Below are 26,755 nucleotides of genomic sequence, written 5' to 3'. Positions count from 1 at the left end.
GGGATGCAGATTTTCAATGAGATGACTTTTGTCCCAGCCCTCCTACAAGCTAGGCGGGAGCTGAGGAACATGGGGCTTATTAAATGAAAGACAATGAGTCACTCTCCAGTGGGATAAGAATAGAGTAAGACTGACAAACAAAATCTGCAATAGAATTAGTTCAGCAGTAGGTAGCAGTACAAAGAAGTATTAATTGTCAAATATGCCGAAAAGCAATAAGAACTGAAGTGCAAGCAGTTTTAGGAATCCAAAATAGCACAGTTCACTAACCCTGATGAGAGTGCATATCAAATGAAATGAGAATTATCCCAAGTGAATATTTTCTACCTTTTAATCAAAATAAGAGTGTTTTAGAAAATATGACTGATTGATCATGAATCAATTCTAAAGTATAGGAAATTCTTCTTGGCATTAATTAAGAGAAAAGTGCCCCATAGGAAAACCAAATGTATGCAGAGCCTTATACATTTTAAGAAAAATAATGTAAAATATTCTTATATAGGTTACATTAAAAGAAAGAATTTAAGTTAGTTCTAAGTTACTTTTGTTTGTTTAGATCTTAAAACCATTTTATAGCTCTGCATAGCAATCTCATTTCTCTCACCTTGGTAGAGAGGGAAGTACCTTCTGTTTGTATAGTGGACTTGAAGGAAAGACTTTCTCTTCATCAACTTTACTTTTCAAACCCAAAGGCCTTTGAGAAGTACCTTAACTGTGTGGTGATAAATCATCTCTTTTGTTGCATTATAAATGTCCTGATTATCACCCTCCAACTCACTTCTGAGGTTTCAAAAGAGAAGTTGCTAAAACTCAGGCAAGTATTTTTTTATGTTGAGTTTCCTGTTTTGTGCAAGCATACAAATATGCTTAGCCTGCATCTAATTTCAACCTATTTAAATGAACCCTTAAAATATGCCAATATAAAATCCATGAGTCTAGCAAATATTTTTATAAAGATAAACAAATGCTCCAGAATGATACCTCATTTTTCTTGTTCTACCAGCATTTATGCCATTAGAAAGTCCCTCATTCTTTCCTTTCTCCCTTCTTCAAATAAATGCTTTTCTACTTGTATTCCCCTCCCAATTTCCCTCGCACAATGAACACCAAAAATTGTGATATCTGTCTAGGACCGGATATTTTGCTTAACATCATTATCTCCAGTTCCATCTATTTTCTAACAAATGACATAATTTTGTTCTTCTTTATGGTTGAATAACTGCACCACAGTAAGCATGGGTATGTAGATATGAATATGATATGCTGACTTTAATTAGTTTAGGAATATATTGGTGAATGGCACAGTGGAATCAAATAGTAGTTCTATTTTTAGTTTCTTGATGAATCTCCATACTGATTTCCACACTGGCAGTGTTAATTTGCATCATCCCCAAAGGTATACATATGTTCCTTTTCCCCCTAAAAGACATGTTTCTCAACTAAATAGTATGCATTCAAAAGTTTTGAAGGAATAAAGTTCATACCATGGGAAAGTGTACAGTTTAATCATAGAGACAGGAAGGAAAATGTAAATCCAACATTACAGCAACACAGAAATAATGAAGTCAAAGTATGGAAACAGGAAAGAGAACCTTGGCATGCTAGACAATGCCAGTAGATACTTGTGATGTTTTGATTTGGAGCTTGTTTGCTTGTTTGTTTGTTCATACTCTAGAGGAGAAAGAAGTACACTGAGGAGACTGGAAGAAAAGTGGCAAAAAGGGATATTCCAAGCAGAAGGCACAGAATGCATAAACTTGATGGGCAGAGAACAGATGGGCACAGCCACATGGTGACCACCAACACAGCACCAAGGTGCTGGGCATGGGGCGAGATCATTCTGCTTGATAGCGAGAGACCACCAGGGCTACGTGGACTGTCCTGAAGACATGGCATTTTATCTGGAAGCACATAGAAAGGACCATTTATTTGAGGCGAAGGAGGGAGAAATGTTTAGTAAGAACGAGGAGTTCCAGGAAGTAATAGAGTAGTATTATTAAATTAAACTAAACTTGGCCTGAGGCTGCCATACTTTAAATCCTATTTAGCAAACCTTAGCTTCTGCATGAGGGGCAATCAAAATATACAGTGAATGTTTAAATTTTTAAAATTTTATTACAATAAGAGACATGTTGGCCTTAATCTCCCTCTAAAGACTTCCTTGCTTTGAACACGCTGATCCCATAGTTCTTGCCACTTTCTGAAGCAGTTCTGGAAGTACTCATTTGTGAGTGTCTTTACAAGTGGCAATAAAACATACAATAAGAAGGCAGGATTATTAAAACATGTCTGTGTGTCCTCCTCCACCCCATTCATCGGAGTTGGCACTGTGAGACCTCTTGCTCTTCCCCAAAATCAAAATGACCATGACAGGCAATGCTTTGAACTGACTCTGGACATGTAGGCAACCACCACAGTGCACATAAAGAGACTCAGGGAACAGGACTTCCAGAACTGCCTTGGGAAGTTCAGAGTGGTTAAGAACAATGAGGTAAGTACCTTCACAGAAAGGGGGAGTACCTTAACAGAAATTCATGCGAATACATCTTCTACTATATACATTTTTAAAAATGGTTTTTACATTTATTTTTAAATTTTCGATCACACCTTGTAAATAAATTACAGCCTAACTTGTATGTATTCTTGTAATAAATCGCTGCATCTCAGGCAGTCACAGTGACTCCTGGTCAGGCCTCATCCGTACAAGGAAAGTGGAAATCACCACATGGTGAAAAATCAAAGTGTCTCTGTGTTTCATTTCCCTCTTCTGTCTCCACATACTACCCACACTGGTGGGTGGAGCTCTGGACCTATCCTAGTTCTGAATGCTGCCTGATTCACAAATCATTCTTTGCTGAAATAAACTCTAATTTTAATTTGTCTGAAGATTTTTTTTGCAGTGGTCGTCAGAATCAAATCAGAAAAGTCAAAAAAATTCAAAGTAAGATGTTTTTTTTCTTCCTTTTGCATTAGGGAACTGGTAAACTTTTCTCCCAGAACTTGAAAATGAACTAGATATAGACTAGTAGCTTCCACTTTGAATCCAACCCTAGAGATAGCAGAGTTAAAAATAGAGTGCAATGAATCATAGAATGAACTCTGTCTCTATATCAAATTATCATCTCTCTGTCCATGTGCTATCTTTATCTCTCTTTCACAGACACACCATACATGCACATACACACACACACACACACACACTCAGCACCTTCATGCCCTCCCCCCAACACATGCACAAAATTAAGTGCAGAGAACTCTTGGAGGGACAGATGGAATGGCATTCCTGCTGTGTAGGGCCAGGGTATAGAAGAAGAGAAAAACCAGATCTTCAGAAGAGGAAGAGATGGGGCTGACTTTCTGAGCTCTCCTCGGCACTCTCCAGATCATGGTCAGTGCAGAGCTACTGGAGCATGGAACTGAGTAGCATCTGAGCTTTCCTGCTGACCCTAGTAATTCCTGAACAGGTTTGATAATTTCAAAAATGCAAAGATATGGGGGTGCAGTAGTGTTATGGCTTGCGTCTAGATGTCCCTCCAAAGCCTCATGGGGTCTTAGGTGGGGCTTTTGGCAGGGTGTGTGATGCTGGGATTAAGGGTGCCCCAGCCTGGGTGTGGGTGGCACCATCCAAAAGGCTCACAGCCATCCCAGCATGGAATATAAAGGGAGAGAGGGAAGGTGGCAGTGGCTGTTGCCTCTGCTCTGTGATGCCCCTCTGCTGTGCAGCCTTGGAACCCGTCCCACTGTGGACTGAAATCGCTACAAACTGTGATCCGGAATAAACCTTTCCTCCTTAACATTGGGTGTCAGGTATTTTGTCTCAGCAAGGAGAAAAGTAAGTGAGACAGATAGGGGCCAAATCACCCAGTGTGTGCATCCCTGTCAGTGTATTGCCTGGAAATCAGGGGAAAAGACAACCAAGAAAGAACCACAGGGAAAAATGATACAGTAGTGGTTTCTGTCTTGAGGTGTACTGGCCGTGGTCCTGTCTGCCCACCTTGAAGCCATCTGGAGACTTGAAAGGCAGAGTTTAGGCTTTACAACTTCACTACCTCAAAGGACCAACTACAGAAGTTGATAGCTCTAAGGAGACTGTGTAAATGTACCTCTTAAGACTTTCTGATCAACCAAATGACACTCAGTCACTGTCAGAGTGCCTTGCATATTTACTTCTTAGTCTCCTGGACGTGTGAATAATTCATTCATCAGTTTTTTGTCTGTGGTCCATATTGTCCCTTCTGTCACACTCCCCTGACTTTTATTTGGCATTTAGTAGTCCAGCATCAGAGTCCAAAGCACAGTAAACATCCATTAACTTGTTTTAAACAAATGGAATGCAAAGGCGTTGGAAAGCACTGGGGAGTGACCCGGAGCGCAGCGGATGACGATGATTAGAAGGCACTGCTGCTGGGTATCCTTAATCAAAAAAGCACTGAATTTATCAAGGTTCCAGAGGGTAATATTTTAGGGTTGCCTATCTTAACTTCATTAATGCTACCCATAGTGGAGTCCAGTCAAGGCACATAAGAAGGAGCAGACAGGCAAACTAATAGAAAAAAGTATTCCAATTTGTGTTAAACTGGACTCTTTACTTGAAATGCACACTAATGAGGGAGAACTAACAAGGCTGAATGGGAGGTGAAGTTCAGAGAGGGTGGGGGTCAGAAAGTTTAAAAATGTGAATGGAGGCGGCACGCAGTGTGGAAGAGCTTGTGCTTTGGTTACAGCTTGGAGGTGAAAAAGTCATCCATTCATTATGAAGGAACAATTCATGAAGAATTTAGGAACTAAATATGGAAGTTATGAGAAGTTATAAATTTTCAAATTTCATAATGCTGACAATCAAGTACTAATGGGAATTATTCCCCACTGACACACACGTAAGTACAAAGAGAGATGAGATCTACACCCACAGGGGGAGCAGTCAAGAAATAATGAGGTTTAAAGCATGATGAGGAAAATCTTTATACCTGAGATGTGAGGAGAAGAATAATACAAGCCTCCTATGAACAGAAAAGGGACAACAGCTAGAAGGAGGAGTGTGTCCAGGAGCGCTATTGATGTGGTCGGTAACAGGGCCCGTCCTGAAGGTAAAAGATGACCTGCTTGCTACCTTCCCAGGCACCCAGTGTCACAGAGACAAAATTTAAATAGAAAGCAGGGGCCAGGTCATACCGAGCCACTTTGTTTTGTTCTTAACTACATTTAAAATTATGTATTTTAATACCCTAACCTGATGGGTTTAAAGAGTTTTAGGAACAAAGATGTGTAACTTAAAACTGTACCTTGAGTAGAATATGTACAAGGATTGGAAGGTGGACAGGACAGACTCAGGGAGGTCTGGCAGGAAGGTGGAGGAGTCTTCCAGGAGAGAGATGGATGCAGCACCGTGGGTAGAAACATGGAAAATGGCATACTTGAAAAACTCTTTAGAAAGGGGAAACCCACAGAATTCCGTGAAGGTTTGACAGGACAGGTGTGAGGCCGTGGAGGATGCCAAGGAACATCAGGTGGGCCAGGAGATGATGGTTCCATGGTGGATGTGCCGAGCTTCACGCCAGTGAAGAAGCCTGGTGGAGGGGAGAAGACTCGAAAGAGCTGAGCACAGAGCTTTGAGAAATTACAACAGCGATTACCAGGACAGCACTAACCAGGCAAGAAGACTCAACAGCCAGTGAGGTGGGAGAAAAGTCAGGTATGTGATGTCAGAAACTAAGGGAAGAGGCGGTCTTTGGTTTTTTCTGCTTTATTGAAGAGTAATTCACAAATAGATTGTATAAGTTTGAGGTACGACAAGGCTTCATGCATATACATATTATGAAATGCTTACAACCACCAAGTCACTCAGCACATTTATCCCATCTCCTATTTTTCTAGTTTGCTTTTGGTTTGTTTGGTGGGGAGAACCACTAAGACCCACTCTCCCGGTGGATTTCAAGTATTCAGTAAAATACCATTAGCTACATGTATCATACCTGTACCTATATGCACAGAGGCTCATTAGATCCCCAGAACTTACTCATCTTGACTGAAATCTTGCCTTTGATAAGTTAACAAGGGATACATTTTCGGGAGTACCCCATGCCACTGAGAGATCAGTTAAAATGAGTCCTGGAGGATTTCCAACGCATTTTAGCTTCCTTAACTGTGGCTGTCAGAAAGAGTGAAGAGTTGGACTGAGGAAACCAACAGTAGGAAATGAGGAAAGAGAAAGTAAGTATGCTAACAAATTTGGGGCATGTTGGATATGAAAAGGAGAAACATATGAAGTAGGTGAAATGAAAGCATTTCTTTAAAAGGCATTTCTTAAAAACTTGAACATGTTTAAATGTCTGAGAAGCATCCAGATAAAAGGTTAGAAGGGGAAATGGGATGGGAGAATATGGACCACCAGCCCAAGGGGCCAGGAGAGAGGAAGGGTGGGGAGGAAAGCATAGATGAAGATTTGCGTGGTGGGGGATGCACCTCCACACACACCTGTGACTTCTCACAGTACGTGTCAAGCTCGCTGGCAGGGAGTTAGGAAGGCTCATGGCAAACAAAAGCCCAGTCAGCTGCTGAAAATGAGCAGGAAGGTAGTACCTGTGGCTATGAGGGGCTCACTCCAGCTGGGCATTTCTCATTGGCAAGGCTCCTTCAAAACCATGGAAATATCCTGGTAAACTATAATGAGGTAGAGGCATGGAAGCCATTGTCCAGATCTATTTGAAAAATCTAGTCCTCTGGGCCCAGATTTATGCTAATAAGCATGCCTTGTACAACATGGTATCGCAGTCTTAAGTAGCTATGTAAGAAAATGAACTCAACGAAAGTGTTCTGCTCCCTCTCAGCAACCTATCATACAAAATATATTAATTTGATTGGAAACATTCTATTATAGTTTAGTTTTTCAAACTCTGAAGGAGCTCAGACATTTGAAATAATTTTTACCTGTATGGAACTTAACCTAGTGATCATCTTTTTGTATCATAAATATTATGTTAGCCAAGTATATTTGAGGATAAAATAGAAAATTGAAGGACCTATTTTTCACTGATTTTGAAATATTACAAAATGTTAATTTATGATGCAAGAAAGTATAGTATCAAACAAGCTTGCCTTGCTATTTTTAAACCATATTGGACATTTTTGAAGTGAGAAAGTATAGTAAACAACACATGGAGTTGCCGGTAGTCCAGGAAGGACAGTGACCTGTGAGTGAGCAGCGGGCTTATCCACACGAGCTCACACCTAGTCCTGGATGAAAAACCATTGCAGGAAGAAAGGGAAATTTTTTGTTGCTGTCATTTTCTTGCTCATGAACATTCTGCAAGAAAGATGAAGAAGAATGTCCCCTTCCCATCTCCCACTGTCCATCTCACCACAGACCCAGAGGGGCAGCAAGGTGTCGCCTGCGATTTTCAGGAGCCCTGCTGTTTGCCGACAGTGAAACTCACATGCTGAGAGGGAATGGAGTCAGGTGATCGGAGTCAAAGTCTCCAAAGAACCCAGCTGCCCGCGTATCACATGGGGAGTCTTCCACCACGGTGCACTGCTTATTTATGGAAACCGTTCTGATCATGACAAACCAAAATGTTTTATTCCTGTTCTACAACAATTTGGGAAATATAAGTGAAAAAATGTCCAATGAGCGGGCAAATATTGTCCATTCTGCATGTTGTTCACAAGTAAAAATTGTGATTAATTAGGTTAGCAACTATGTACCATTAAAAGTGACAGTCACAGATATTAATGAGATTCGTCAAAGTTTCACTTTAAGGAATCACTACTGTCATCACCTCTACCTAGATAAGTCACTACCCTTTATATAAAAAGTGATATTGATGATAGCAATGATTGCAGTAGTTTTCTGTTGTTGGTGTACAAATTGCTCACCGTGAGCAGCTCAAACAACACAAAATACAGTAGAGCACATCAGGTGGCTATGAGGTGAAACTAGAACACACTGCGCAGCCAGCCCCAGTAAGAACCACCCCTGGACGCATGCTTCCGCGAGGCACGGAGACCTCTGCAGAGTGTCTGGAGTTTGGCCTCCCGTGCAGGGCAGGGAGGACCATGTGCACCGTCTAGATGCTGCCTTTGTGTGCACATTTCTTCAACCGGTCACAAAAATGACGGGGCAACCCAGACTCAGGTACGGAAATAAGCTGGATTGTACCGAGACCTCATTAAATTAATCAGCAATGAACAGTGTTACACTTAACGCCACACTGATAATGCAAGGTGGTAAGAATATGATTTGACTGCAAAAAAATGTGACCATCTACAGAGAATTTTGGTCTGCGCCATGTATTCACCTCTAAAAAAATCTTCAAATTTAGTTTGCTATGAAAATCTGCAGTGGTTCCTCAGTAGAGTTATTTCTCTTTAAAAAACTGAGAGAAGGTGAAAACATGCTATTTCATATTTTGAGAAGGGTGAAGGTAGTGGACTGAAAGCATTCACTTTCCTAAGAGGTTTATTATGTCTTATAATAATTAGGCAGAATTGAGTGGAGAGCTGTTCTTCACACCCTCTCTAATTACCACTACTTGAAACAAATTAGAATGAATCCAGCTGTTTCTTACCTTGGCAAAGGCAATATTGAGAACAGTAATAATTAATTTTCCAATGGAATGAATTTCTACAGCTTCCATGTGGGTTGAATGCAAATTATGTCTGCAAGTATAATGTGCTGTAACTCTTCTATCAAAAATATCACCTTAGGAAAAAATCAAATATATACAGATATATGTAATTTCATGTTATTTCTTATGTTTTTGTATACTAGAAATATGAATGGTAAATGATGACTTTGGACATAAAAATTAAAAAGCTATAGTCAGTAAACTTCTTTTAGTTAACATTTCATTGTAAGAATGAACCACTCAAAAATAAATGTTTATTATAGGAAATTAGTAGTTAAAAATATATTAAATCCTCATTGTTCAGATTATAAGATTTTGTCTTTTACAAAGTGATTCTCAACAAAATATATGTATATAAGTAGCATTGTCAATGACTGTAGTGCATAATTTCTATTTAGTTTAAGTTCGCTACCGTCTATATTATATTAAGATAAGAAATACTTGTTCAAATACACAAATATCTTCGGGCTTATGATTCAAGTACAGAGATAACCAAATAATGCAAAACTTATGACTAATCACTTTTAGAAATGTGTATTCATATGCAACTCCAGAAGCATTTGAAAGACATTCAATATTTGTTTTTTTCTATAAGTGAATTTCAGAGAGACTCTTAATAAAGCTTTTCCTTCACTTAAATTTGGTCAAGTTGCTTGCCCCTTCTTCCTGAATGGGTATTTAAATGTTGTTATTTTAAAATACTTTGTCTTCTCCCATCCAACCTATATATCTGCCTTTATTCATATGCATCCCTATTTTTCTCACCTTACAAGTAAACATTACTTTCTTTCATTTTCTTTATTCTAAACACTGTTCTGAAGTGAAATAATAAGAAAAAGAAAAGTTACTCCAGTCCAAATGTAATTCTTGTCTATACAACCAGTTAATTTCTTGCATACAGGAAATTTCAGAACTCATTTCAGAAATTCGTTTCCTCATTATTACTGGGAATAATAATATTCAAAGTTTCTTTAAGGGTAAACAATATCTGACTGTGCTGACACTTGATAGCTATAGTAAAATCAGTTCTCAGAATATCCAACACAATATGGAGGACTAAAGCCATCAAAACTACAATAACCAAAACAGTGTGATATTGTAGAACAGAAAAGTAGATCCATGGAAATGAATAAAGAGGCTAAAAATAGATTCACATAAATACAGTCAATTGATCTTTGACAAAAGAGTAAGGACACTCCAATGGAGGGAAATAAATCTTTTCCATAAATAGTACTGAAACAACTATAACATCCATATACTAGAAAAAAAATCACTAATCTAGATAGACATAGATCTTACCCTTTACAGAAATTAACACAAAATTGACCACATTCATAAATGTACAACACAAAACCATAAAGCTCTTAGATGATGAACAATGTGGGAAAACATTTAGTTTCCTTAAGTTTGGTGTGGACTTTCTAGTTGCAAGCCAGAAGAAATAATCCATGAAGGAAATAATTGATAAGCAGCACTTCATGAAAATCAAATCTTTCTGCTCTATGAGGCACTGTCAAGAAAATGAAAGAATGAGCCACAATTAGGAGAAAATATTTTCAAAAACACATCTGATAAGGGTCTGTTACTCAAAATATACAAAGAATTCATAAAACTGAACAATAAGAAAACAATCCTAATTTTGGAATAGATCACTATAGCAGGAACTTCACAAAAACAGATGTCAAAAAAGCATATAAATAGACCCTTCACATCACATGGCAGGGGGAAAGGAAAAACAAAGCAACTGTGAGATGCAATTATGCACCTGTTAGAGTGGCCAAACTTCACGACCCTCCAACACCAAATGCTGGTGAGCACTCAGTAATTCATGGTGAAATGAATAATAGCACAGCACCTTTGGAATCCAGTCAGGTACTTTCTGACAGACCTATATATTCTCTCCCCATACAATTCAGCAATTGTTCTCCTTGATTATTTACCCAAGGAGTTGGTAACATGCGTCTATGCAAAAATCTACACAAGGATATTTATAGCAGCTTTATTCGTAATTGCCAAAACTTGGAAGCAATCAAGATGTTCTTCAGCACATGAATGGGTAAATAAACTGTTATAACTCCAGACAATAGATATTATACAATGCTAAAAGAAAATCAACTATCGAACTATAATAAGACATGGAAGAAACTTAAATGCGTATTTAAAGGGACTCATTAGAAAATTGTACAGAAGAGTTCAACTGTATAAGACTATGGAAAGGTGAAACCTGGGAGACAACAAAAAGATCTCTAGTTGTCAAGGATGAATGGGAGGACCGACGGGCGGAGCACAGGGAAACCATGTGGTGGCGAGATTGTCCTGTGGGAAACTGCAATGCCAGGTAAGTACTATGACACCTTTGATCTAAGATGACAGAACCTGTGTTCCCAAGAATGAGCTCCAGTGTAAAGACTCTGGCTGACAGTGATGAGTTAACATAGGTTCATCAATGGTAAAATGAAAATGTCTTACTGAAGAAGTAAAGAAACATGGAGACAGGGATGTAGAGGATTCCTGTACCTTCCATTTAATTTTGCTGTTAAATTGTAAAAAATAAAGTTTATTTTAAAAACCCCTCAATGAATTGTCCCTCTACTACAATCAACTAGACCATTTTTGCATAAATCATTCATTCTGTCTCCTCTAGTCAATCTCTCTCTCTATAAGCTCCAAATCTCCTAGTTATATAAACATGCCTCTTTCTAATCTTAATAATAATAGCCAGCTCTCCTTTGATCTTGTGTATCATTGTGTCCACTTCCTGTTTTCCCTCACTTCCTCCCCAGCCAAGACTATGCATTTGAACAGCATTCACTCATCTCTCTGTGGATGTTGGGTACTCTAGGAATCTGTCTCCATTCCTCCTATCCAGTATGCCCAAGGCTTCCAATGGCATCTATAAAACTTACTTCCAAAGAGATTGTTGTGTTAGAAGCTCCTATGGATTATCTAAGTCCTCAGTTATTTATTCACTGAATAAATCACTCTATCCACCAAGTTTCATCATCAGGGTGAGAGGCTTCTATGATCTATATACTGTTAAAGATATTCAGGTAAGTCTGCTAATGAAACAGTTTTGGATACAGTTGACCTAGGTATATCTATAATTCCCAAAGCCTTCTTTTCATGGGTTTCTCTCCTGAGCTCCAAATCTATGCATTCAATTTCTCTGTACATCAATATTTATAGTTCACAAAGTTGATAATAAAGTGCTACTTGTGCATTTGGAAACAAGGGAAATAAAATTGCCCACTGAGAACAAAATTAACTGCATCAATTCATACCAGGATTGGACTAGTTATTTTCTGAAATAGAAAAACAGACATCTATGTGATGCCCACTGCTTATTTAATGATACTTAAAAGGGAAGCTTGGGAACAGAGCAAAGAACAGTGAAAAAAATCAAATTGCAAGTTTTATGATCAATGAAAAGATGGGCAGAAATTTGGTAGACAAGTGTATTATTAGAATTGTTTCTGTTACAGAGTGGAATGTTTGTAAGGACACAATAGAGCCTAAACTTCATTTTTTTAATTCCATGTTGATCAGAAAACAATTTGTGGGGCCAGGGATTTAGCTCAGTGGTTCTGCCACCTGCCTCACAAGCTCAAGATCCCAAGATCAATCCCTGGTACCAAAAAACAAACAAACAAACAAACAAACAAACTAGAAAACAATTTGTTAGTATATTGTTTTTACCAGATACTGTAAACTTAGCTCTGCTCAAAACAGTACATAAGAGCAGTCCAGGGCCCAGAAAGGAATAACTCTCTCCATGCTGATGCTGCAGAAGTTATACTGATGAAGACAAGTTTCTAGACCTGTAAGACTGAGACCCTAGATTTGAGAAATTAATTAAAATCATACTCCAGACAGTAAATATTTTATAACTAAACTAGTTAAAAAGTAACCTCTGACACATGGGATACTTATGGTCTTCAGCTCCAAATGCAAAAGTCTACACATGGCTCCACCTCCCCAGCATTAAATGTCACTCAGCCTTTCCCTTCCGAAGTCCACACTGCTCTGGAGCCTGTGGTGTCCTTGGAGAACCTCTTCTCTCCAATCTCTGCCCACTTCATAGACTCACCAGCTCAGCCACTGCTTTTACTCCTCTCAGAGCATCACCTCCACCACCTTCTTGGTCATGACTTTCATATTTTCAGCTTTTAGTCTTTTAGGAATATTTGACTTCTCCATGCCAACCCTTATGTCCATCTTGTCTCTCCAGGGAGAAGTGTTCTTTATTTCTACAAAGACATTTACTCATCCTCGCTGCTCAGGTCAGCCCTGTACTCTCATATAACCACATTCTGTCACTTAGTGTCCTGCACATGTCCCCTTCTTCCCCTTTCTTTTGATCACTTCCTACAAATTTAACATTCTTGAGTCCTTCTGATCTTAATGAAAAAGCAGATGCAGTGAACAAGGCCAACAAGTTGCTTGCCCTTTGGACACTGAGCTGGTCCCTGTTCACCACCCTTTGCCAACCCCTCTTCTCCTCTTGACCTACTGTAACAAGGAAGCTGCATATTATATCCCCAGCAAACAATCCCCTTCCCTCCAGGAAGACACCAAAGCTTCACGATTACCAAATCTAAATTCTGTCCCTAAGCCCTTGCCTTTATGGAAAATGTCAGGAAGGCCTGATATTGAAATGATTAAATATTTTGGAATCAGACAAAAGGGTCCAAACCCTGGCCTGGGCACTCATTGATAACTTGAACGGGCGACTAACATGTCCGAGCTCCCTGTCCTCATCAGTAGAGTGCACACACAAAAGGGGCCTGATACCGGGGAGGCATGAGGCTCAGATAATGACCCACACTCACCTAGTACTGTGATCATTGAACCTTCCTTCTGATAGCCTACAGTAAAACCTGTATTGCACCATTTGCCAAACCTGCTCCAAGCACTGAGGCAGAAAGATGGATTGTCTTTATTCCAGTCTCTCTTGAGTGTCTTCCTACTTTCCTCCTTTCTCTAATAAAATATTGGAATGTCCTTGTGTCCTGGACCCATGCAACTTCTTTTCCCACATTATACAGAAGTTCACCATTTCATTCCATACTCATTTATTCCATGTTCATCAGATGCAATGGTTTTCTCTAATGAAAAGAGAGGTAAGCAAGAGAGACAAAATTATTCATTTCACAGCTATTATGTGCTCATGTGAGAAGAGAGTAAATAAATAAGTAAATGAATAAATTAACCTGATTTCATGTAAGTGTTTTGAAGTAAAGTAACAGGATGCCCTGTGGTAGTGAACAGAGAACCCCAGCCTCTGTATCAGAGAAGGTCCCACTGAGCTGATCCATGAGAAGGAGGGGATGGCTGGCCAGGATAAGAACAGAAGGCAAAGAATTCTAGGTAGATGGAATGGTAGACCTAAGTCCTTCAGGGCAAACAGACTTGGCCTGTTAAGAGACAGAAAGCTAAGAAGCTGGGGCTTGTTGATAAGAACTAGTGAAAGTGGAAATATGTAGAGATTGGAATTCATTCTGATTGGAGATGGAGAAGCTGAGAGAAGTTTTGTTCTGTGTAAATGTTCATGGTTATGTTTGTTTTGATGACATTGCACTTACCTGCACATTGAAGAGCAGCTTGTGTAATGGAAGAGGGAGAGCTACAAGCCCAGGTGGGAGGAGATGATAATGATAACTGAGATTTACTTGGACTTTGGGAAAAACAATGAATGAATACCAAATCTGTTTAACAAAGCTGAAATGTCTTACACACTTGGTGTCTTAGTTACTTTTCTCATTGCTGAGACAAAATACCCAACACCCAAAGTTAAAAAAGGAAATGTTTATTTGGCTCACGGTTTGTAGAGGTTTCAGTTCATTGTTAGCTGGCCCCAGTGCATGGTAGCACGGCACAGGGGCATCGCAGAGGGGAAACAATCCATGGCAAGCAGACAGCAGCAAGGCAGCAAGTGACAAACAACAACCAGTGATCCTCTTTTTGTACCTTATATTTTAACCAGGTTAGCCAATTTTAGGTGGCACACACACTCAAGGTGAGGCAGCCTTACTCCTAGCATTATACCATGAATCCATCCCAGCATCACACACGCTAGATCCAGCCACCTCCAAAAAGCCACACATATGACTGCATGAGGCTTTGGGGGGACAACTAGACACACCACAACACATGGAATTAAGGAATGGAAGGAATCAAGGATGAGTCCCAGGTTTGGGGTTTGAGCACCCAGGAAAATGATGTTGTTGAATATATCTAAAAATATATTCAGACTGTGGCCCTGCAGGTATGTTAAATAGGAAGTGCATATTACACGTCCAGTTAGGATATGAAGTAGGGAGAACCATGTGAGTTCACAGATCAGTAGCCATCTGTGTGCAAGTCATCGTGTGAGAGCTATTAGTCAATAAATCAATGGGATAAGATCAAACACTGCAAAGCCCAGGGAGAAGGGTGGTACTAAATGCCTGTATGACTTGAAACCTCAAACTTGTGCACAGTTTTACAATCTTCCATAATCTGAAGTAGGCCTCTTTTTTATTTTTCAAATAAATTAACAAAAAGAAACAAATGAATAAATGAATGAGACCCATTTATGGTCTATTTTTCTCAGTATAAAACAGGTTGTTTAAAAAGATATAAAATTAAAAAGGAAAGAACTAAGGATGAAAATCAGATTGCTCATTTCGGTTTTATTTTTAAAATTCACTGAAGCTGATGGAGACTAAGAGAACGATACAAAAAAATCAATGAAGCCAAGAGTTGGTTCTTTGAAAGAATAAACGAAATTGACAAAGCCTTAGCCAACCTTACCAGTAAAAGGAAAGAAAAGGCCCAAATCCATGCAATTAGGAAGGAAAAGGGTGAAATTACAGCACACCCAGCAGAAATCCAGAGGATCATCAATATCTACTTCCAGAACCTATACGCGAATAAGATGGAAAACACAGAAGAAATGGACAGATTCCTAGATATATACGAATTATCAAAGTTGGATGAAGAAAACCTAAAAATTGTAAACAACCCAATATCATCAATGAAATTGAAAATGTAATTAAAAACTTACCAACTAAGGAAAGCCCAGGTCCTGCTGGTTTCACTACTGAATTCTACAAGACATTTAGAGAGGAACTACTGGCACTACTGTTTAAACTCTTCAGTGAAATTAAAAGGGAAGCAATACTCCCAAATTCATTCCTGGAACCAAGCGTCACATTGATCCCCAACGCAGAGAAAGACCCAACTGAAAAAGAGAACCATAGGCCAATCTCACTAATGAACATAGATGCAAAAATCCTTAATAAGATACTGGCAAATAGAATGCAGAAGATCATTAAGAAGATCACACACCCTGACCAAGTGGGATTCATCCCAGAAATGCAGGGATGTTTCAACATACGCAAATCAATCAATGTAATAAACTATATCAATAGGGCCAAGGACAAAAACCATATGATCATCTCAATAGATGCAGAAAAAGCATTTGATGAAAACCAACATGCATTTATGATGAAATCCCTACAAAAAACTGAAATAGATGGTCTCTACTTCAATCTGATAAAAGCCATCTGTGAAAAACCTACAGTCAAGATCATACTAAATGGTCAAAAACTGAAATCCTTCACACTAATATCAGGAACAAGACAAGGATGTCCACTATCACCACTCCTGTTCAATATAGTTTTGGAAACATTAGCCATGGCAATTAGACAAGAGAAAGAAATAAAAGGAATAAAGATAGGAAATGAAGAAGTCAAATTGTCATTATTTGCAGATAACATGATACTCTATATAGAAGACCCCAAGAACTCCACCAAAAGTCTTCTAGAATTAATAACCAATTTCAGAAAAGTAGCTGAATACAAGGTGAACACACAAAAATCAATAGCTTTCCTCTACACAAACAACAAACTCACTGAGACAGAAATAGTGAAAACAATTACCTTAGCAGTAGCAGCCAAGAAACTGAAATACCTAGGAATTAACCTAACAAAGAAATCACAGACCTCTTCTCTGAAAACTATAGCACTCTGAAAAGAGAGATTGAAGAGGATATCAGAAAATGGAAAGACATCCCCTGCACCTGGGTAGGAAGGATCAACATACTGAAAATGGCCATACTTCCAAAACTGCTATATAGATTCCATGCAATCCCAATTGCAATCCCAGCAGCATACTTCACAGACCTTGAGAAAACAATCCAAGTTTCCCTTTGGAACAAGAAGAGACCCAGAACAGCAAAAGCAATTCTAGATAACAGAGACATGGCAGGGGGTATCACAATGCCCAACTTGAAACTATACTGCAAAGCTACTGTGATAAAAACAGCATGGTACTGGCAAAGAAACAGACCTGAGGGCCAGTGGAACAGATTAGAAGATGCAGAAACAACTCCAGACACAGTCAGCCATCTCATCTTCAATAAAGGAGCCAAACACCCTCACTGGAGAAAAGATAACCTCTTTAGTAAATGGTGCTGGAAAAACTGGGTTTCAATTTCCCAAAGATTAAAACTAGACCTATATCTCTCACCATGGACTAAACTAAAAGTGAAATGGATTAAAGATCTAAATATTAAAACAGAAATGCTGATCCAGCTAGAACAGAGGTTAGGTAGAACTCTTGAAGATATTCGTGTAGGAAAAGATTTTATGAATAAAACCTCAGTTGCCCATGAACTAGCACCAACAATCAACAACTGGGATCTCTTCTTATTAAGAAGCTTCTGCACAGCAAGAGAAACCACCAGCAGTGTGAAGAGACAACCCACAATGTGGGAAAAAATCTTCACCTGCTGTTCCTCAGAAAAAGGTCTACTATCTCGGGTCTATGAAGAACTTAAAAAAATCAGACCTCCCAAATTTAAAGACCCAATCTAAAAATGGGCATCTGAAATGAACAGACACTTCTTAGACTAAGAAGTAGAAATAGCAAATAAATACATGAAAAAATGTTCAACATCACTGGTCATTCGAGAGATGTAAATGAAAACAATGCAGATTCCACCTCACTTCAGAAAGAATGGCTGCTATCAGGAAATCAACCAATAACAAATGCTGGTGGGGCTGTGGGCATAGAGGAACCCTGCTCCACTGCTGGTGGGAGTGTAGACTGGGGCAACCTCTTGTGGAAATGGAGATACCTCAAAGAACTAGGACTGGAAGTCCCTTTTGACCCAGCTATTCCCCTGCTGGGTATCTTCCCCAAAGAATTAAAAGGATCATACCATAGTGATATATGTGCTCCCATGTTCATAGCCGCACAATTTGTAATACTAAAACTTGGAAGTAGCCCAGATGCCCATCAACTGCAGACTGGATAAAGAAACTGTGGGGTTTTTAATAAAATGGAGTACTACTCAGCCATCAAAAATGAGAAATTAGAGACATTTATAGCTAAATGGATGCACACTGAAGCGATATTCTTAAGTGAAATAAATAGGACACATGTGTAAATACTGAATAGTTTCTCTAGTGTGAGAACTTGAAAGAGTGAATAAGGACTAAAAGGTATAATAGGTAATGTGAAATAGGAAGAAAAGGGGAAAAGGGGAAGGGGAAGTAGGAGGGGTAGGGGAAAGAAAGAAGGTTATGGAATTAATATGAGAAAATGAAAACATGGAAACAAAGTCTTTGTAAATAGGGAGAGATTGAGGGGTTGAAGGGAAGGCTGGGCAAGGGTGAAAAATAAGAACCAAGGGAGATTATGTAAAGTTGTAAATTTCCAATGATGAATGTCATTATATTGTATACCTAAAATGTGCCAATAAAATAAAATTTTTAAAAAAAGGAAAAAAATTCACTGAAGCTGAGCATGGAATTTATTATGATATTAAATAATATGGATAGTAGTTGAAATCTGAAATGTTCATTTAAGACCATAGAGAAAAGTTCCCAAGGAAAGTCCATTGAGTAAAGTTACAAAATCAGAATTTCGGGAATGGTCAGAAGGAAGCAAAAAACAGAGGGTTATTAGTATATAATGTCACCAATCTCTAGTAAGTCACATTTTGATTCAATTGATTTAAATAATGTATTATTTAATCAATTACAAAAATCTTAATATAACAATTTCATATAACATAAAAAGCCAAATTTAGTCCAGCAGGCATTGCAAGTGAGAAGATCATAGATGAACAGGAGGGAGTGTATATTCACTCATCTTGTGCAAAGACCAATGACCAAGACAGTTTAACTTCAGGCATATTACATGTTTTAGAAAAGGATGCTGAAGTAATAGTGGACTGCAGACCATTGCACGATGCATTGGATTCTTCTAGTATCCGCTATCCTGGAAAAGACTCCAGTTCGGTCATAGAATGGACCCAGGCCCCAAGAGAAAGAGCTCATCGAGGTGTGGAACATTTGAACAATTACGAAACTGAGTGGGATATGGTTAACACAGTCTCTTTTAAAAAGAAATCACTTAGCAATGGAGATGCTCCAAGTCATAGAAATGGGAAAAGCAAATGGTCATTCCTGTTCAGTTTGACAGACCTGAAATCAATCAAGCAAAACAAAGAGGGTATGGACTGGTCATATTTGGTATTCTGTCTAAAAGATGACGTCATTCTCCCTGCTCTGCACTTTCATCAAGGAGATAGCAAACTACTGATTGACTCTCTTGAAAAATATGTGGTATTGTGTGAATCCCCCCAAGATAAAAGAATACTTCTTGTGAATTGTCAAAATAAGAGTCTTTCAGAGTCTTTTGAAAATCTTCTTGATGAACCAGCATATGCTTTAATACAAAAAATTAAAAAGGATCCTTACACAGCAGCTATGGTAGGATTTTCCAAAGTTACAAACTACATTTTTGATAGTTTAAGAGGCAGTGATCCTTCTGCACATCAACAACCACCTTCAGAAATGGCAGATTTTCTTAGTGATGCCATTCCAGGTCTAAAGATAAATAAACAAGAAGAACTAGGATTTGAAGTCATTACAAGAACTGATTTGGGAGAATGACCCGTTGTTCAGTGGAGAGAGCCGGTATCACTGGAAGAATGGACTAAGAACACTGATCCTAAAGGAAGAATTTTAAATGTAGATAATATGAAGCAGATGATATGTAAAGGGGGTCTTAGTCATTCATTGAGAAAGCAAGCATGGAAATTTCTGCTGGGTTACTTTCCTTGGGACAGTACTAAGGAGCAAAGAACTCAATTACAAAAGCAAAAAACTGATGAATACTTCAGGATGAAGCTACAGTGGAAATCTATCAGCGAGTAACAAGAGAAGAGAAATTAAAGTTTAAGAGATTATAGAAGTCTTGTTGAAAAAGATGTTAACCGAACAGATCGAACAAAAAAATTTTATGAAGGCCAAGATAATCCAGGGCTGATTTTGCTTCATGACATTTTGATGACCTACTGTACGTACGATTTTGATTTAGGATATGTGCAAGGAATGAGTGACTTACTTTCTCCTCGTTTGTATGTGATGGAAAACAAAGTGGATGCCTTTTAGTGTTTTGCCTCTTACATAGACCAAATGCATCAAAATTTTGAAGAACAAATGCAAGGCATGAAGACCCAGTTAATTCAGCTGAGTACCTTACTTCAATTATTGGACAGTGGATTTTGCAATTACTTAGACTCTCAGGACTCGGGATACCTATATTTTTGCTTCAGATGGTTTTTAATCAGATTTAAAAGGGAATTTAGTTTTCTGGATATTCTTCGACTGTGGGAGGTAATGTGGACTGAACTGCCATGTAAAAACATCCATCTTCTTCTCTGTTGTGCTATTCTTGAATCAAAAAAGCAGCAAATAATGGAAAAACATTATGGCTTCAATGAAATACTTGAACACATCAATGAGTTGTCCATGAAAATTGATGTGGAAGATGTACTGTGCAAGGCAGAAGTGATTTCTCTACAGATGGTAAAATGCAAGGAATTGCCACAAGCTGTTTGTGAGATCCTGGGGCTTCAGGAGAGTGAAGTTACAACCCCAGATTCACACACTGGTGAACATGAAAGTGACTTGTCGGGCATCTGTGTTTCAGAGCAACACCTTGCCTACCCTTGCTACCAGTGGAACCAGAGATGACAGCCCAACAGAGATACCATTGTCCCCAAATGTTAGCAGAGGAACACCTGCATGATCATTTGTCTTGCTATTTTTTATTAAAAGATAGTTTATTGAAAGCCTTTTTCAAGTACTTGAAAGGTGGACATTTAAAACCTTGGCATTGATCATGCTCTAAAGGTTGATGGAAAGAAAGTGTACTGATATTCTTGCATTAAAGCTTTACAAAGTTTTAAACTAATTATTTTTGTAGTTACTTCCACCAAATAGCCTTTCCTTTTAAATAACATTCCTTAGTATTTTTATAGCCAAGTACATTTTATTTTCTTGCTGAAGAACTGGAATGGGTAAATACTACAAGTGGATGAGTTGGAAATTACGCACTTTGAAAAACATTCACTTTGTTTACTCTTAAATTTAGAGGTTTTTGGATTTGATTAAAGTAAATGTCGAGCCTTCATATAGCATTCTAAGCTGAGAAGTAGATTGTTGCTCAGTGTTGAAATTTTTAAAAATGAGTTTGCTTTTTCCTATTGTTTACAACAAAATGCTCAGCTTAAATATTCATGTTGGTTGAATGTGATTTAAATTGGACATGTTCATCAGTGCAATTTAATGTGTAGATAAAGACCTATTTTGACCATAGTAAGTGGATTGGCAGTATCTTTTTTACATTGAACATTTCTTCACTTGTATATAAAGACTCTAAGTACTATTTATGGGTATAAGAAAGGATAGGCATATTTTCTTTAACTGAATAAACTTGACTATTGATTTATATAACCTGATTCAATGAAATTAGCACCTGGCTTCAATATGAGATTTTTTTCAAAACTATTTTCTTAACATTTATTTCATGAGACTGCATTCAACCCTATACCTGACATAATTTTAAAATTAATTGCTTGTAACTTTACTAAACATGTTTATTATCTTTCCTAATGCATTAATTGATTAATCAGGTCTTTCAATTTTTATAAAATACTCTTTGCAAAATGCTTATGTCAAATATTTCAAGATATTATCATGAGTCTTGATACTTTTTTGTATATGAATGAAGCTGGTGTTTTTACCATGCAGTATTGCATGATTTTAAGTTATGTGGAATTAACATAACTGATTCCATTTTAATTGTAATTTGTTAACTCTTTACATATCTTTAAAGTAAATTTGAAATTGAAAAAAAAAGCCAAATTTATCCCAAAAAAAGTGAAAATATCTGCTAAGTTTCAGTACCTATTTCAACAAATATTTGACATTGTTTGATAAAATGTAATAGCAATAATATTTGGTAGATTAATGATCTACCATACCTGCACAATACTAGAGTAAAATGCTTTATTGTTACACAACAGCTTTGAGCTTTGAAGGAACAGATGAAATACCTAGATATATTATTTCCCTAGGCTTTTCACATCGACTATAGATACCTTGATGTTTCCTGGGCTTCGTTTGGTGCTATTCTTAAACAATCATATCTATCTATAAGGGTTTTGCTGAAAGTAACAGGAAGCCCAAGAATTAGCTATAAAACAAGGAAGCTGGTCAATAGTTTCCTAACACGAAATGTCTGAAGATGATAGGTATTTCCGATTTAGTTCATTGACTAAAGACACATCATTTAACAAGCCTGATGTAGAGAATTCATTGCTGTTTTTCTGCTCTGAAAGGATTCTGTTTTTCCTCAAGATCTTCTTTTCACTTGTGTTTTGCAAAACTTTGAGAAGATGTCAGTGAGTGTCCTTTTGCTTTTCTTAAATCCTCTTTGGGGGATATTGAGCATATTTTCCATCAAACTGCAAAACATTTGGCAATCGTGTCTTCATATAATTTTGGTTTCTCAACCTCTCATCTCTTTTTAGGATGCCAGTTTCTAAATGGCAGATCACTTGGTATTTTTCAACTTAATACGAAATTATTGAAGATCTCTTTTCTGTCTCTATAGTCTTTCAGTTTTGGTAGTTTCTATTGGTCATTTAAATTCTTGTATCTTTTTGCATTATTAACCTATCTATGATTTTTAAAGTTAATATTTTGTTGTTGATTTTTATATTTGGTATTTTGATCTTTTGTGGTACTGGGGATTAAAACTAGGGCCTTCACACTAAGTTTTATATCCAACCCTTTTATTTATTTGTTTTTTATTTTGCAACAGGATCTCACTAAATCATGAAGTTAGCCATATTGGACTCAAACTCGCAATCCTCCTGCCTCAGCCTTGTAAAGTGTTGGGATTTGAGGTGTGTGCCACCATGCCCAGAGTTGATTTGTACTTTTAAAATTCCATTTGGTTCTCTCTTTTTTGTTCCTGTTTTTTAACGACATCCCCATTTCTTTACGAATTACATAAACCTTTTCCTTTAAATTATTGAAATATTTATAATAGCCATTTTAACTTTCTTGTCATTTCTGAGTTTGTTTCTGCCAACTCTACTTTTCCCCTGGTTGTGGCTTACACAACCACTTCACATCTCTATGAAGTTTCACTGTAGGGTTAGACTTATGGAAACTACTCGGCTAAAAGTGGTTTGTATGGGTTTGGTTTTCATGAGATGATGTTGAGTTTTGTTGTAACATCATACGTTGGTGGCTTTTCTGCCATTTATCCTGTGTCTTATTTAATCACAGAAAAATCAAGATTTAAGCACAATTCCATCAAAGAGTTCACGGAAAGACAGTATTTCTTTCTATGTATTCTAAAATGATTGTATCTGATATTCACATTAAATTGCTTTTATCTATTTAAAAATAAAGTGTTTTGTTTTTTCAAAAATGAAATAATACAAAGAAGTGTCTCCATATGTAAGTTATCTAGCTCTAAAGTAAATTATAATTTAGCTACTTAGCACAGTACTCAAGTGGAACCATTTATAATCTTTTCACACACAAAAAATTTATAGACAGTGGAAAAATAGAACCTAGGTTTTTGTTTGTTTGTTTTATTTTTAGTACTACAGATTGAACCCAAAGTGTTTGCACTGGGCTACATTCCCAGTCCATCTATTCATTTATTTACTTACCTACTTAAGACTAGGGTCTTCTTTATTTACCCAGGCTGAACTCAAGCTTCCATTCCTCCTGTCTCAGCCTCCCAGAGTGCTAGGATTATAAACATGTACCAGCATACCCAGTTAGAGACTAGTTTTAAGCTTTGTAATGATAAATCTAGACTAAAACTTATCCTAATGCTAAAATAATCTGGATGTTGAAGTGTGGTTTTCTTGAGTGTCTCAATATTTACCAGCACTATTTGGCTCCTGAGATCTCTATTTGGCTTGGAGCACTGAGGAGGGCTATTTTTCCCTTCTCTCAGTCTTCTTGGACATGCGTCCTGGCCACACACACTTTAGTATTTGGGCTAGGAGTCAAAGAAACATTTTTGCAGATTTTCAGGTTCTTTTTCGACAGTGTCTTCTCATCTCTGGTACCATGTGCCATGCGTCACAGGCACCGCAGGACCCTCAGTCCAAACTTCTGCTTCCCACCCCCAGAAAAATCTGCTGTTCTCTTGTGCCAGGGTTTGAAAGGCGCTCCTGACAGCTCCCCTCTTACTCGTCTTTCTCACAGGGACCACACATGCACCTGGACAGAATCGCTTCACTCATTTGGTCAAGCTTTGCAGTTGCTGACTTTGGTAGGGAATTTGCGAAACTTTTACCTGGCAACAGCCAGTCCAGACTTTTGCAATGAACTTACAAAAAATCCACTTCCTTTGTCTCAATTTGTCACCCCAATTTAGTGAAAGAAAATTCTACTTTCCATTGCACTCTATTCCTTCGCCTGTAACACCTACATTTTAAAATAACAAATCAAAATTAAAATGATTTACAGGATCCACACTTCAAGATTTTGGGGGGATTATCTTCTCAGCGAAAAAAAAATACACAGGGAGTAAATGCAAAACACACACTCCTGACATTGTGATTAGTTGTGAGTATCATTTCTAAATCCTGTAGCTCCACCAGAGTCTGCGACTCCCAAGTCATAAATGTACTAAGTTAAAACCAGTGTGATTATTTACTGGGGTGCTACGAATTGTGTTCAGCACTAATCCCTGTGGTATTACGTCTCCAAGGTGTCCTCTTCTGCCTCATTTACATTCTGAAACTTCCTCTGCTCAGCAGAAACAGAGTTCAGCTCAGCCTGTCTACACTGGGGTGCTCAGCGCAATGAGTACAATAAAGAGCTGCTAAGTCGTAATTATTCTGAAAGAATACAATGTACCATTGAGATAATGGGGAGAACATGACATCCGGGAACTGATAGAAGGTATCAGTCTTTATTTTAACCTGCAATTCCAGTCCTACTGCCTTTGAGTCCATATTAATTTGTGATGGTCTCGTGGTTACCTAGCAGGATTGACCAGAAAAAGTAAGAGGAAAAACAGGTAGAGAAAAGGTAGTCATTATAAAATAATCCTAAAATCAGTTATTCTGTTACCTTTGTATTTCTTTTATTATCACCCAGTGGTACAATGCATATTTCTTTTGCTTCTGTACCTATAATTCATCTTCCATTGAGGGACTGGATGGGAGAAAGTGGACTCGATTTATTTTTTCTCAGCTAACCCTGTCGCTGTATATTTATTTGGCTTCTTGTTAAATCTTCAGTTATACTATTGACAACATCAACAGAAATCTGCCTAGGTGAAAACAGAGGATATCAGAAATAATAATTGATGCCAGGAGTGGTTATGCATGACTGTAATTTCAGTACTCTGGGAAACTGAGCAAGGAAGATTGAAAATTTGAGCCCAGTCTAAGTAACTTAGGGAGACTTTGTCTCAAAATAAAAATGTACAAAATGGCTGGGAATGAAGCTCAGTACAAATTCCCTAGGCTCAATTCCCAGTACCACACCAAGACACACACAGACAAAATTGACAGTAAATATTTTTAAATAAATTATTATTTTCAGTGTAAGAGGCTAGCTAGTAATTTAAATTATGAATTCTGGTGTGTAAAAAATTAAATTACTATTTTCTTCATATTTCAAAATGTCAAATCAGACATAAGCATTGCAGTTGATATATATTTATATTTATTCTTCTTTATGTTTTCATAATGATATATTTTTAAAAGTCTTGAGTTACTTTCACTACATTTTCTTTATGTCATAAATATATTTATTCAGTTTTATTCTACCTTGTGTTCTCTTTATTCCAACCAACTGTACTGACTTTTATTACTTTCTTGATTACATACATACTCTCCATCTTACTGTTCTTTCTGCTTAGAAATCTTTCTTCCCACTTTCCATAGAGCTGTCTTTCTTACTCCCCAAGTGTCAGCCTAAACACCTCACATGTTCACAAAATCCTTTCCTGGCATCTCAGCCAAGAATAGGTCTATTTTTAGTTGCTACAGATCACATGGGAACCCATACTGGGCTTCTGAACTTCTTCAATGTTCATCTTCTCAGATATATTGAAAAGTCTTTCAGGCAAAAACTAGCTTATTGGCTGCCATATACCCTGTGTGTTCACCACATTTTCATGTATGTAGCAGGCACTTCATAATTACTTGATGAATAAATAAGTGGATTTTAGTCGACCTTTGAAATAATAATTAAACAACTTCATTTTTTTTTTTTTTGGTACCGGAGATCGAACTCGGATCCTTGCACTTGTGCAGCAGGCGGCAACACCACTGAGCTAAATCCCCAGCCCCAAACAACTTCCTAAAAGATTCACTCCTCTGTGTGTGTGTGTGTGTGTGTGTGTGTATGGTGTGGTGTGTAGCCTTCCCTCAGTCTCTCTATGAGATTGATTCCAACACCCCTCTCTCATGCTCAATTCCCTTGCATAACCACCTCTAGATTACAACAGAAATGCTATGTGAAAGGTTTCTATACTGTATTTTTAAAGTAATAATACCAAGGAAAAAGTCTGTACATGATCAATAGAGATACAAATATTTTTTTCAAATAGTTTCAATTCATAGTTGGTTGAATCAATACATGGATATAGAACCATAAACATGGAGGGAAGATTGTGTGTATTTACACACATGGCCATAAACTCAAAGCAAGCTCTTTAAATTTCTTATTTTTTTCTTAAATATACATTAACCCTTTTTTGCTATACTATTTTATTTTTAAAATTATTTATTTATCACCCAT

At 37.7% G+C, this 26,755-nt stretch overlaps 1 long non-coding RNA gene and 1 pseudogene across 1 annotated transcript in view; one reads left to right on the top strand and one right to left on the bottom strand.

Moving 5' to 3' along the window:
* The window catches only part of LOC147821421 (uncharacterized), a 60,320-nt gene that overhangs the window by 19,451 nt on the left and 14,114 nt on the right, over positions 1-26,755 (bottom strand). The window lies entirely within an intron of this gene.
* Positions 18,729-20,971, top strand: LOC101723108 (TBC1 domain family member 15 pseudogene; annotated as a pseudogene).

The sequence above is a fragment of the Heterocephalus glaber genome, unplaced genomic scaffold (assembly GCF_053883595.1).
Source record: "Heterocephalus glaber isolate CG9 unplaced genomic scaffold, H.glaber_assembly_v1.0 deba00001737, whole genome shotgun sequence".
In the NCBI taxonomy this organism is placed as follows: Eukaryota; Metazoa; Chordata; class Mammalia; order Rodentia; family Bathyergidae; genus Heterocephalus; species Heterocephalus glaber.
The sequence above is the reverse complement of the archived record's forward strand: the minus strand, read 5'-3'. Positions and strand labels throughout refer to the sequence as shown.